Genomic DNA, 10,785 nt, shown 5'->3' with positions numbered 1-10,785 from the left:
AGATTCTTCATGCTTTGGCTTATTTTAAATTCTAGAACTTGAAAAATAAAATAGAATAAAATTAAGTAATTGAGACAAACACGTCTGTACATGAAAAGTTCATGCTATTGCTAAGTCTCTAATTTACTTTTAAAAGGAGGCGAAAGCTCTACAACGGTGACTTACAGACATAAAAGGTAGAAAACTGAAGTACCTTATTTAGCATATCTACAAATTTTGTGTGAAGAATTCCAGAAACCATACCTTGGTCAATTATTGAAATAAAAAAGTATCCATTTGGCATTTATTGTGTGTGGCAATGTTCTGCATGTTCAATCCAAGGTCAACATATTTAAATCAGTGTTTTTGTGCTGACCCAAACCTGACCCAGCCCAAAATCTCTCATAACCAAAATTTAATGTTTCTGAAAGCATTGTCGCCCTGTCATTTCTTTTTCACCTTCCTGTGCCTTTCCTAAGTTCTTTCAGATGGTTAATCATTAATTAATTTTAACGAGGCTTTTTTCTCAGTGCCAAGTCCTTCTCTGCTGGTCTATCTTTTAGGCAATACCTGAACTCACCTACTTGTTCCCATTTAAGAAGCCCTGGCACTCACTATCTGTTCCTTTCTCTAAGGAAATTCATAATAGCAAATGAAGTGGGTGGGTGGGTGTGGGTTCCTTTATAAGAGTATTCCACCTTTCAGGCCTCCTTAATTTAGCTATTTTCCTGGTATGGGTAAATTTGAGACTTAATCGTACCAATAATAAATCTTTACAAAGATTTCCAAGCATAGGTTTCCTCAACAAAACTATTATGACTGGACTAGGGCTCAGATTTTCCCTTCTACAGCTGTCCCATAAGCCAAGCTCTTTATCTGACCCTGGAGAATCCCTTAAACTCGGGCCTCACAGCTCATTTTGGACCTGGGGTGCACCAAAGGACGGAATGCAAATAAGAAGGGGAAACCTTGGTGTGTCTCAATAAAAGATGTCAGGTATGACACAGAGGTAAACTCCTGGGCAGGGAAGAAATGGTACTCTGGAAGTAAGATCATGTCTCCAAGTTTTCTCTGGTCAGAAGTGACACCTATTTCCAGTCAAACGAGTTACTTCCACAATCCCCTCCCTCCTGCATCTCTCCTACTTTCCATATGGTCAGACATACCAGACAGGTGATTTGGGTCAACAACCTACCTGGCACAAAGTCAAAGGCACAAGGCCCTACCCTACCCATATTCTGATCCTTTGACGTTTTAAGTGAGGGAAGATTTCTGAGGTTTTCCATCTTTGTTCATTTGACTGGGGCAAATGAAACTAGTAATGATCTTTATTTACCATGCCGAAATTCTCTTCACGACTCCAGGGAGGCACTGTACCCTCCCATAGAGTTAGAGAGGCTTCGTGACGTTCAAAGTCCCGTTCTGGACATTCCCACACTTTCATTTATTCCACAAGAGTGGAACGTGTGTTCCCAGCTAGGAGCTGTGGACTTCTAACCTCTTAGCCCAAGTAGGGAGGGGAGAACTGGACGAGGGGGACCCATCTCCCCTCCCGACAGCACAGTTATAGCCATCATCTCTCCTGGGCACCCATCCCCGTGCTAATTCTCCGAGCTCCTCATCTAGTTGATGTGACAGGCTAGTGGCCCAATCCCCTTCTTGGTTCCCAGGCCGACTGCTAGCAGTACCCGAGCCAATGGCGGCGGTCGAGGGGCGGAGGGGCCGGGCAGGAGGGGAGGGAGCGCCGGCTTTAGAACTGGAGCCACAAAGATTGCGAGGAGCAGAAGTTGTCTGAGTACGTTGGTCAGAAGCTGTCGGGCCAGACGGGAGACCCTGCGACTTTACGTAAGTGCACTGTAGACAAGGGCGAGCACTAGGGGAGCCGGCTCATTGGGCGTGGGCAGGAGCGGGACCAGGGGAGAGCATCTCCGGGAATCTCCGCAGGAACGTGCCTCGCACAGACCGGGTGGGGCGGAGAGGAGGTCGGAGAAATTTCAGTAGGAGCCCTCTGGCGCCACGGTGAGCATTCGCAGCAGGGATGGGTGAGTGTGACAGAAACTTCCCCAGCACCACCCGCCGCAAACACGTTTTCTCCTGTAACTGTAGAAGATGGCACTTTCTAAGTTGCTCTTAAGTTGTTGTCAGACTTGTGCTGCAGTCCTTGACGCCTACCCTAGACCTCCCTTCCGTGGCTGCCGCCGCGAAGTGAAAACAGAGAGCCTCACTTCTCTCTGTGGTCCCTCACTGCTGCCAAACCGCCTCACCCCGGACTCAGGAAATCCCGGAGCCGGCCGCGTGCGCCGCCTCCAGCCTCGGCTCGCCCTCCTCCAGTGACCTCGCGGGCTCACGCCTGCCCTGGAGTTCCGAGGAGGGGGGATGCGGGGAGTGGGGGGCGTCGTGGCCTTGGGAAGGCATTAGGCTCGAGTGGCCTGCCTTCCGCTTGCTTCCCTTGCCACTAGCGAGAGCGGCGCGATAGCACCGCGTCTCCTATGAGTAAGCACTTTTTTTTTCTTTCAGTAACAGAACATCTCGGTGCAAGTAGGGCAGTACCTTTCCGTTCTCCTCTCCCCCCGACCCCGCGCAGCCTCCCTGCTCCCTTCTGGGCTCCTTTGACTCTGCTGCCCCGAGCGATCAGAGGAGAGGGGGTAGGTGGGTGGGAGATCCCGCTTACCCCCACCCCTCTGCCACACACAGCTGCACTTGCCGGTGTTTACTTTTCTCCACCCGCAGTACTTAAGCGTTATAATGAGAGGCCCAGGGACGCAGATCACTCCCGCCCTGGCTTCCCGCCAGTCTCAAAGTCGCTGCTGCTGCTGCTGCTGCTGTTGCTGCTGCTGTTCCAGCGTGCTGGCGGTTCCGAAGGCCAGGCTTCAAGGCTTGAGATGACCCCGGCCAGGGAGATGGAATAGGGTTAATGCTACCCAACACTTTCTATAAGCGATTCTTCTTGCTGTTCATCTGAAATGCATAACATCCCAGAGGTGCAGAAGGTTGAGCAACTTCGGTTGGAGAGTCCCTGCACTTAGGTTCAGTCAGACGCTAAATTGGGAGCTCCCGACCTGTCACAATGGATGGGTTGCAGAGAGAGGGTAGGGCGTGGCTGTAGGCAGGCAGATAAGACTAGGCGGATATTAAAAAGCATTGAGGGGTAAGCGCTTACTCCATTTTATTAGGAGTCACAGTGTCTGGGGGAGCCTGAGCTTGATCCCAGAGATGCAGTTTAAGGTGAATTGAAACTAAATGGCCGCAGTTTCTGATGTCTTTAGGGTATGGGTCATGTGACTTATTTTGACTTTAAAACTGGATTGAATGGTTGAGGACCCTAGTCCAACAACCGCTAGGCGATAAAAGGTGGGGAAAGGAGTGAACTGGCCTCCACTCAGGGAATTCTTTTTGGAATTGGATGATGGAAACAGAAAGAATTTGGTGCTCAGATTTTATCCAAAATAAAAGCAGGAGTTGAAATATGTTCCTCTGGGAAGTTGTTCATAAATCTCCCTTGCTTCCGTTCAATCTAGTTATGGATTTTCTATCTTTTATTAATTATTTTCTAGGAAAAACATCTTTTTACTCCCTCTTATTTCATCCTTAAATGCTAGATTTGAAGCAGTATCCTATAAGGTAGTGTCAAAGAAACAGGGCTCTGTACATATTCCTGGGTGTAGCCTAAATTCTAATTGAACCATTCTGTTAGGCATCTACTTGAAGGTGGTGGATAATATCATGTCTAAAATTAGCCATTTTATTTGTGGTTTGGAATTACTTAAATCAGAAATCACACACAAAAACGGGAGATGCTAAATTCGATAAATCGAACTGGTTGAGGTTTGGCTTGTCAGTGATTTGGTAGAATAATGAAAGCCCACTGAAACAACTTTATAATATTAGCCAATACCCACCCATGCCGCCCAAGTTTGCTGGTGACAAAATGTAGCAATTTTGCTATGCAGATTGTGAGGTGTAGAAATGGGCAGAGGAATCTCTGAGATCAGTGGTTTAGAAGGAAAAGAAAAAAGATTTATCAGTTATTTGCAAATGTGGGCCCACTTGATAAAAACCCAGCCTTGAAAACAACTAGGGCAGAAGCTATAAAAATAAAACTGGAAACATTTAATACATTTTAGCCTTTTATGCTTTAGCCCAAAACCCTTTTTTTTCTTGTAGCTACCTCTGAATGACTCAAGTGCTCCATTTTCTTGCCAGACTGCCATTTCTATAGCCACCTTAAAACACATAGCTCTGACTGTAAGGCTAGCCTTGTGGCACAAATTAGCTAGGAATGGATTTAAGCTGCAACTGTACGGGGAGTTAATTACACGGGAGACAGATACCACCATCTCCCCTTGCAGTGGAAGTAGTGTAAGTGAGGTAATATTATTATTTTAGATTGAACCCTTAGTGTTTAACTTTTAAAAATGGGGAGCGAGGTGTCACAAATAGGTAAAAGTAGTAGGGCAGTTTTTTTTCAAACATTTTTTATTAAAAAATATAACATATAACAAAAAACCAATAAATTTCAAAGTACATTGTAACAAATAGTTATAGAACAGATTTTAGTTCGGTATGAGTTACTGTTCCACAATTTTATATTTTTCCTTCTAGCTGCTCCAAAGACACTGGAGACTAAAAGAAATATCAATATAATGATTCAGCACTGATACCCATTTGTGAAATCCTATCTTCTCTGTTGTAACTCCTCCTTCTCCTTTAATCCTTTTCCCAATCTTTAGGGGTATTTGGGCTCTGCCCTTCTAACTTTTTTTTCTTTTCTTCTTTGACTTTTTTTCTCTTGTGTGAAAAATAACATATGTACAAAAAAGCAATAAATTTCAAAGACATTGCAACAATGAGTTGTAGAACAGATTTCAGTGTTTGGTATGGGTTATGATTCCACAATTTTAGGTTTTTATTTCTAGCTGCTCTAAGGTACTGAAGACTAAAAGAAATAACAATATAATGATTCAGATATCCATACTCAGTTGTTAGACCCTACCTTCTCTGTTTAACTCAACCATCACTTTTGATCTTTCTCCCACACTCTTTAGGGGTATTTGGACTATGACCATTCTAACTTTTTCAAGTTGGAAGGGGCTGTCGATAGTATGGGATGGGGGATGGAACTAACTGATGTTCTCTAGAGGCTGGCCCCTCTGGGTTTCAGGATTTACCTGGCCTAGGGACCCATTTGGAGGTTGTAGATTTCTGGAAAGTTACCCTAGTGCATGGAACCCTTGTAGAATCTTACATAACACCCTAGGTGTTCTTTAGGATAGGCAGGAATGGTTTTGGTGGGGGTTGGCAAGTTATGATAGGTAGCAATGTCTAACTGAACATGCGTAAGAGTCACTTCCAGAGCAGCCTCTCCCTCTATTTGAACTCTGTCAGACACTGATACCTTATTTGTTGCGCTTCGCTTCCCCCTTTTGGTCAGGATGTCATGGTTGATTCCAAGATGCCAGGCCAAAAGGTGATGGTGGAATTATACATGGAAAATAGGACTTAAATGAATATGAATGCATTTCTCTTTTAGTCTCCAGTATTTTAGAGCAGCTAGAAGTAAAAACCTAGAATTGTGAAATTGTAACCCGTGTCAAAGTCTGAAATATGTTCTACAACTAATTGTGGTGCTGTGCTTCGAAATTTATAGCTTTTTTGTATGTATGTTATCGTTCACAAAAAAAGAAGGACGGGGGGGGGGCCACGGTGGCTCAGCAGGTAGAGTTCTCACCTGCCATACCAGAGACCTAGGTTCGATTCCCAGTGCCTGCCCATGCAAAAAAAAAGGACAATAATGTCAATTGTAATAATAAAAAAGTATTTAAGCCCTCCAGACTCCTATATCCTGGAGCAGCTAGAAGAAAAAATATGAGAGGATCGTATGGTAGCCCATGACAAACTCTGGGATCTGTCCTGTAACCGCTTGCTGAAGAGTGCTTTGAAAACTATTGCTTTTTTATTTCTTTGCTTTGTATATATGTTATACTATACAATAAAAAAAAGTTTTAAAACAAGCAAACATATGTCCACAAAGAAAAAAAAAAAAAAAACAATGCCAAGGCCAGGCTAATCCCTGGAAGTCAGTTCCCATGTCACCAGGGAGACTTTCACCCCTGGATGTCGTGTCCTATATAGCGGGGAGGGCAGTGGTTTCATTTGCAGAATTGGGTCAATAAGTGCTTTTTTAAAATATCAGGAAATCATGTCAAAGCAGAATTAGAACCATGCTCTCCCTCCACAGCATTCCATTCTCTTGGGATCCCCAGTCATTTACCACCACCCTAAATATCGCTGACTTCACTTTTTAGTCTTATGATCTAATGACTCCAAATTTTGGCCAAAATTAAGGGGGTGTGAAACTTAATTTTTAACTTCACTGTTCGGTCTAGCAAATTACCAACCCTTTTCTTTACCTGTTACATGGCGTGGAAGCTAAACAAATTATGGTTTGCCCTGACTTTACAGAGACAACCAAACTTGAAGCCCAGGGTCTTTAGTCTGCTGCCATCATTTAGGGTGGCAATTGCTAAAAACAACTAGGTTTATGGTATTTGGAATAGAAAGATTAATTATAACTAGTGAGTAATATTTGGGTGAGATTGGTAAATGTCTTTTACAAGTGGTTGCAAGCACATTAGACTTGACTATGACTACTAATACTGGCATGACATCAGTATCCAGGGCACTATCAGTAACCAAATAAAATTTTTTTTCCAAGCAAACAGTATGAGTGTTACTGAAAAGAAAAGAGTGGCTTGGCCATGGCGCTTGAGCCCTAAAGTGACTCTCTTTGGTAAAACTGACGCGGAAAAAGAAGAAAATCCATTTGCCATGATTCCATATTTTTGTTTTAGGTATTATGTCTACTTGGATATCCAAGAAATTTACTGGCATAATATTCCCTTAACACGTGTAATTAACTCATGAATTTGCTATTGTACTTGATCTGGCATAATCTAGGTGGAATGTATATTCCAAGTTATATCTTGTTTATGCTGCTTGGTACAGATTCTCAAAGTAGCTGGTATAAATTAAAATTTAAAAATTAACCTCTATCAATATATGACAGCTTGGGTATCTGATTTTAGAATCATTTCATACTTGCTCAAATGACCATTTTTCTTTTGGTGTGAAGTAATCCAGAGGAAAACTATTGGATTTGTAAAATAACGAATCCCAGTTTAGAAGAAAACGGCTGGGTCAGTTTTAAGTCTGTGTAATTATTCTAGAAAGTGATATACTATAAAATGTATGTACAGTGTGTTGGGAATTTCAAAAGCCTTCTGCATATATTGCAACATTAGAAGCTCTCTTGGATACAAGAGGTCAGGGCTAGCTAATTTTAGTTATGAGAGAGCTTTGGTTAAAGTTATGGTTTAAAAATATAAAAAACTGTCAAATCATGAAATGTCAGAAGGTCTGATAATAAGCTGCTTTAGGGATGAAAATGCATTCTTGTTCAATGTAAATTAAAATACCAAGGTGGGCAGTATATTGGATTTGCTCTCACTACAACTAGATTCTAAACTTGGCTCTGCCACTAACTCATAGTTTGATCTTGAGGAAGTCACTTAAAAGTGTACTGACAACCAACATTAATTGAGTTACATATATGTGTCAGGTCCTATACATTATCTCATTAATATAATGAGAGTCTGCCACAAACTGTTTTTTTCAAATATTTATCTGCTTTGCTTGGTTACATTCATGTTAATTTTTCAAATTTTAACACAAATGGACTGAACCAAGCTAAACGCCTTCTTGGTAAATTGGTGGCTACAAAGGAAGATGGTCAGCCACTCAGTGGCTCATTCCATGACTAATGTTAGTTCTTTAAAATGGAGAAGCACCATTTATATCATTCTAGGTAGGGCTCTTTTGGCATATTAAACTACTGATTTTAAAGTATGAAAATGCTTAAGTTTTCTTAATAGTTTAGAAATTTGTTTTATGATAAAGAGGTAGCGTCATTTATTGGAAAAGGCACTGAGTGTGGAGCACACAAGGACTTTTAGTTTTTTGCAGTCTGGGAAGGTAGGCCTCCTTAAGTAAATTATTGAAGTTCTCTGTGTTCATATCTGGATTTTACTGTTTTTTTTTTTTAAGACATCTGTTTCCAATCTATTTCACAGACATGCTGAAAGGATAAGTGAGCTATGTAAAGCCTTGGCTTTTTAGCTGACAGGTGCTATATAAATTCAAAGTATTGTAGTAGTATATTATAGAAACACTAAGGTTTTTTAACAAGTTTACAGTAAGGGTGGAATTCCCATCACTTGAGTCTTACCATATTTTTATTGTCTGTAAATGTTCTCCAGACATCCAGTTTTTACAAGCAAAGTAGAAATAAAGCCAGGCATAATATAAAGAAAAATAAGAGAAATGGTTGATAATGAGAGAATTAAAATTTATATGTACTACTTTCTTATATTTCATCCCTCACATATTGTGCTAAGTAGATTGTTAAAGGCATTAACATGATCGTGTCTTCCCCCTTTTTAAACTAACTACTCAGCAGTATTCATTAAGGAGTTCCTGGGCTAATCACACTTGATTCTTGGTTTTGTAATTGTCTGTAGTAGGAGATTTTGTGTAAAATTTCTTGCCAAAAATCATTTATTCTTCTCATAAGGGATGAGAGAGCATGTGTACATTTAAGTGGTATTCCATCAATACACAGAAAAATGTGAGAAATTCCTATAGATTTTCATCCAAACAACAAACATCTTAGACTAGAAACTTGGAATTAATTTTCAATTTATCCTCATCTTGCAATTAGATGATGGTTCCTTAACTCTGTCATTCATTGGGTTATCAAGTTTTATTATTTTGTTGGTTAAAATTTGATAACATTTCTTAAAATATCATTTATAAAGTGATCATACTTAATTAAAATGAAATAAGCAGAAAGCCCAGAATTAAAAAGATTTTCTTGAAATTAAACTGATGTTCTATAATTACTTCTGAATAGTGGGTTCTTTTTGCTACTAAAAAGTATTTTCTTTTGTAAAGTCTATTTTTACCATCTCCAGTTTACAGGATTAAATAGCAGAACTTTTTAAAAATTCTTATACCCATTCATTGAGACTAAAACTCTGATTCTCTTAAGCTTAAGAGAATTATTATATATATATATAATGTATCCATATGTATTAATTTTCCTTTGTATAACATCAAATTTGTTAAGGGAATGTAATAGCTCTGAGTATTCATATTAGTGTGTTCTATATAATATGCTCAAATTACATAGTATTGCACTCAGACATTCTGCTATTGACACTGCTTTTATAGACAAATGTAATTTTAAAGTTTTTTTCCTAGTATTCTTTACAATGCTTGCATGTTCCCATTTTTGTCATTTCTTATTGTTCTTTTCAATATTTGGGGGGAATGTATTTTAATACCAGGGAGAGTAACTATACCATTACTGCAAATATTTATTTGTTCAGAGATGAAAATGATATGAAATGTTTCTTAAGGAGTATCTTATTGCTATACTATTCAATAAGCATAATTAATCAACTGAGACAGAATCTTAAGTGTTTTTGAATTTTTTTATCACTTTGCTTTGAACTTAAAAAATATACACACTCATTATGAAAAGTTTAGGGGGAAATGTAAAAGGACTTACAAAGAAGGAAATTAAAATTACTCATTGTACTACCTGTTCAAATTGTATCTGTTTCTTTTATATGTAGAGAAAGAGAGAAAATTTTTTAAGTTGGACTCATACTGTATATACATTTTGTATCCCATTATTTTTACTTATTACAGTACAGACATGTTTTCATACAATTAAATATTTTTGAAAATTATTGTATAATATTATATAGTGGATATTTTATAATTTATTTCATTAATTCCGGATGGTTGGATAATTTAATTTGTTCCCATATCTTATAGATAATGCTTATAGATAAGATAGCCTTCAGATTTAAAATAGTAGCACTCGAAAAATGTTCCTCTTTAAATAACATATCCCATACGACTCTAAAATGGAGGTGGCTTAGGTAAAGATGTCTTAGAAATATTTTGGTTTCCTCTGATCTGTTTAACAGGTGTGAAGCAGGATGAAGTAGAGTCCTGTGGGGTATACAATCATAGGAAGTTCTATTTTTTGAAACGGAACTGTTAACGGGAGAAAGGAGGCAGATTTTTTTTAAATAGCCTTCAGGTTTCAGGTTGCTATAAAGCTCAGTTCAAATATGCAAAGTTTATTAGTGCTCATAAATATAAATATTCAATATCCCGAAGAAACTTTTAACCATGGAGTTGGTTAAATGACTGTGTTTGTTGATAGACTCTTTAATCTCAGGCTATTGAAATCTTGAATTATTTATCATCACTCAACAAACTCAAAGTTTTATAATATTTCATTTAGGGTGTTTAGATAATATAAACAGAGGTTCGGTTGTAATAAAAATTCTAATGTTGCCACTTAGATTGCTCCTGGTTTTCATATATGGTGACTCCTTAAATTATGAACACTTGATTTATAAATACTTTGTGTATTTGAATGGCCCATTCTTCACTACATATCTCTCCCTAAACTTATCCTATGCTGCTTCTCAGACCCTTCCCTGGTGTTTTTGTCCTTCCCTTAGTTTACCAGACTCACTAAGGACCAGACTGGTGTGAGTATTCCATAATGATCCAGAAGTGATGTGGAAGGTTTGTCTGACCCAACAAGTCGTTCCCACCACCTTTCTTTTTTGCTCATAGGGATCACATACACATTCTTTTTTTTACACGGGCAGGCACTGGGAATCAAACCTGGGTCTCTGGCATGGCAGGTGAGAACTCTGCCCC

General features: G+C 39.3%; 1 protein-coding gene across 2 annotated transcripts in view; it reads left to right on the top strand.

Annotated features, from left to right (window-relative positions):
• The first annotated feature begins 1,691 nt into the window (after window positions 1-1,691).
• PLS3 (plastin 3) overlaps window positions 1,692-10,785 on the top strand; it is an 87,126-nt gene continuing 78,032 nt past the window's right edge. The window contains exons 1-2 of one of the 2 annotated variants that reach the window (XM_077145721.1): window positions 1,719-1,824; window positions 1,924-1,998. The gene's annotated coding sequence lies outside the window, so the exon portion shown is untranslated. Of the gene's footprint in view, window positions 1,825-1,923; window positions 1,999-10,785 lie in introns of both variants that reach the window. The other variant, XM_077145719.1, reaches the window with a different exon arrangement.

This window comes from Tamandua tetradactyla, chromosome X (genome assembly GCF_023851605.1).
Source record: "Tamandua tetradactyla isolate mTamTet1 chromosome X, mTamTet1.pri, whole genome shotgun sequence".
Lineage (NCBI taxonomy): Eukaryota > Metazoa > Chordata > Mammalia > Pilosa > Myrmecophagidae > Tamandua > Tamandua tetradactyla.
The sequence above is the reverse complement of the archived record's forward strand: the minus strand, read 5'-3'. Positions and strand labels throughout refer to the sequence as shown.